Source organism: Octopus bimaculoides, chromosome 16 (genome assembly GCF_001194135.2).
Source record: "Octopus bimaculoides isolate UCB-OBI-ISO-001 chromosome 16, ASM119413v2, whole genome shotgun sequence".
Taxonomy (NCBI): domain Eukaryota; kingdom Metazoa; phylum Mollusca; class Cephalopoda; order Octopoda; family Octopodidae; genus Octopus; species Octopus bimaculoides.
In genome coordinates, this window is record NC_068996.1 from 43,991,325 (window position 1) to 43,994,988 (window position 3,664).

A 3,664-nucleotide genomic window follows, 5' to 3' on the forward strand; every position below is an offset into this window, starting at 1 on the left:
ACCCCAGGACTTATTTTTTGTAAGCCTAGTACTTATTCTATCGGTCATTTTTGCCGAACCACTAAGTTACGGGGACGTAAACACACCAGCATCGGTTGTCAAGTGATGTTGGGGAGACAAATACAGACACACAAACATACACATATATATATATATATATACATATATACGACAGGCTTCTTTCAGTTTCTGTCTACCAAATCCACTCACAAGGCTTTGGTCGACCCGAGGCTATAGTAGAAAGACACTTGCCCAAGGTGCCACGCAGTGGGACTGAACCCGGGACCATGTGGTTGGTAAACAAGCTACTTACCACACAGCCAAAAAATTTTTTCATGGACCATTAATAAATTAGTGTGGATCCTCAGTTTATTATTTTGCTTGCATAGACCCCCAAAAATCTTATATGAATCTTCAGTGTCCATATGGTCCCTGGTTGAGAATCACTGGTTTAGGGGGTCGGGCAAGATACAGTAAGGCTCTTTGCAGTCTGATACACCACTGCCTGTAACGACATTGGGGCCAAACTATATCAGCCAACTCTGTGGGATTTTTTTCTTGGATAAACATTGACTTGGAAGTATAAGCACTTGCCATATTTGTCCAGGCCTGTGCATACATGAATGTGCAGTGGCACAGTCCACCTTGATCAACAAAGAAACTAAAGTAGATCCAACTTTGCAACAGAAAATTATAATGAATTGACAAAACAATTAAAACTGTTATGGGCAAATGAAGGAGCCTGCACATGGTCATTCAGCCTGCTAGAAACAGCAGTCAAATTTCATTCCAATCAACCTGTTACAAACAATAGTCACATTTCCCCCAAACTGATCTGATAGAAAGAATATTCAAATTTCCCTTGAATTGGCCTGCTAGAAACAACAACCGAATTTCCCTCAAATCAACCTACCACCTACCAGAAGATATTCAAATTTCACTCAAACTGACCTGCTAGAAACAGCAGTCAAGTTTCCTTCAAACCAACTTGCTAGAAATAATAGTCAAATTTCCCTGAAATTGACCTGCTAGAAACAACAGCCAAATTTCCATCAAATCGACCTGCTAGAAACAAGATTCAGATCCATTGTTGCCTAAGTTTCTTCATGGTGAACATCCATTGCTCTTCTTATAGTTTGTGTGTGGATACTGTCCTTGTTTGGATAAACAAAATTGAGTGAACGATTGACAACCTCATGAGTGTAGAATTTGCCAAGACCTGCACTGGAAGCCCACTCATCAGGTATAAACATGTTGTATGAAATTTTGGTGTGTCATTGGTGTTGCTTCCAGTTCTGTTTTCTATGCTGGTATGGGTTAGATCAGGGGTTTTCAAACAGTGGTCCGCGGACCACAGGAGGTCCGCAAGGACAAGACAGGGGGTCCGTAGACAGCAAATGCTTTTTATGGGCAATTTGATTTTATATATGTTTTTTAATCGAAATTTTTCAATTGACAATAAACCTATTTGTTAAATACTGTTAAATAAATAAATGTAAAAATATATGTTATTTTAAGCAAATATTTATGTATAAATTTCATAAGCGTTTATAAGGGGGTCCCTAAGGTAAAACCTGAAATATAAAGGGGTCTGCAAGTCAAAAAGTTTGAAAACCCCTGGGTTAGATGGTTTGACTGGAACTAACAAGTCAGAGAGCAGCACCAAGTTCCAGTTCAGTTTGGCAATAAAGACCGTTCCAAACCAGATTGGAACTTGGCAAAGTTCTCTGGTTTGCCAGTTCCAGTCAAACCGTCTCACCCATGCCAGCATGAAAAGCAGACTCTAAATGAGGATGATGACAATTTATTTTTCAATTTTTTTCTGACAATTTACTTTCATTGCATGTTAATCATTATTGTTTACAGCTGTGAATTTTGCAATACGTTACCAAAGTCGACCATATTGCATGACAAGAACAGATTCTGCTGCCAACTTTCTCTAACTCTCTTTTGTTCATAATTAAATGATGAAACCTCACATAATCAATTAATACAGTAACATTAATGGTCGCTTAGAGTTGAAAGAACACCACTGTATTCAAAACTGCCTTATATTTGAACATGAAGGCACGTGGCTTAGTGGTTAGGGCATTCAACTTATGATTGTAAGGTCATGAGTTCAATTCCCAGTGACACATTGTGTCCTTGAGCAAGACACTTCATTTCACGTTGCCCCAGTCCACTCAGCTGGCAAAAATGAGTAGTACCTGTATTTCAAAGGGCCAGCTTTGTCGCACTCTGTATAACGCTGAATCTCCCTGGGAACTATGTTAAAGATGCATGTGTCTGCTGAGGGCTGTTCTGTTGATCGTATCAGCTGGGACCCTCATCATCATAACCGACAAAGTGCTCGTTATATTTGAATATATTCATCATCAACATCATCATCGTCGTCGTTTAACGTCCGCTTTCCATGCTAGCATGGGTTGGACGATTTGACTGAGGACTGGTGAAACCAGATGGCTACACCAGACTCCAATCTGATTTGGCAGATTTTCTACAGTTGGATGCCCTTCCTAACGCCAACCACTCTCTGAGAGTGTAGAGGGTGCTTTTACGTGTCACCGGCACAAAGGCCAGTCAGGAGGTACTGCTGACAACAGCCACACTCAAAATGGTGTATTTTATGTGCTACCCGCACAAGAGCCAGTCCAGGGGCACTGGCAACGATCTCGCTCGAAAGTTCTTCTCGCTTGAAAAATCTACAATTAATGTCTAGGCTTTGAATACCATTGAATTTTTAATCTTTTCAAATATTTTTCAGAAATAAGCACATGAAAATTAATATAATGAGAAGATTGATTTTATGAGTTTATAGCAAAATTCTTAATTAAATTATCGATTAAAAAAGATTAAATGACTTTATTTGATTTTAATATTGTGAAAAGAATGCTTCGGTTATTATTTCTCTTAATTCATCAATTAATTGCTGCTGGATACAATTTAAACTTATGACTGTCTTGCCTCTCTCATCCTTCTCTCTCTCTCTCTCTCTCACACACTCTCTCTTTTCTCTCTTCCTTTCCCTCTTTCCTCTCTCTATCTCTCTCTTTCTCTCTTCCCTTCTCACTTTCCTCTCTCTCTCTTCCTTTCCCTCTTTCCCCTCTCTCTCTCTTTTCTCTCCTCCCTTCCCACTTTCCTCTATCATCTTTCTCCCTTCCCTTCTCACTTTCCTCTCTCTCTCCCCCTCCGTTTCCCTCTTTCCTCTCTCTCTCTCTTTCTCTCATCCCACTTTCCTCTCTCTTTTTCTCTATCTCTCTCTCTTTCTCTTTCTCTCTCTTCCTTTCCCTCTTTCCTCTCTCTCTATTTTCTATCTTCCCTTCCCACCTTCCTCTATCATCTCTCTCTGCCTCATCTCACTCTCACATCTCTCTCATCCCGTTCTCTCTTTCCTCTCCCTCTCTTTTTCTCTGTTCCCTTCCCATTTTCCCTCTCTCTCTCTCTCTCTTTCCCTCTCTCTCTCTCTCTCTCTCCCTCTCTCTCTCTCTCACACACACACCACACACACTTATATCTGTATCTGTTATCATTTACTTTCAGTCTGAAAAAAATAACAAATACAATTGAGTAACCACACCCCCTCCCAGCTGCGAGATCTCTGTCTTGCAAGTTATTTGGTGTTCCCTAATGGCATTGGTAAAAGCCCCCAGTACACTCTGTAAAG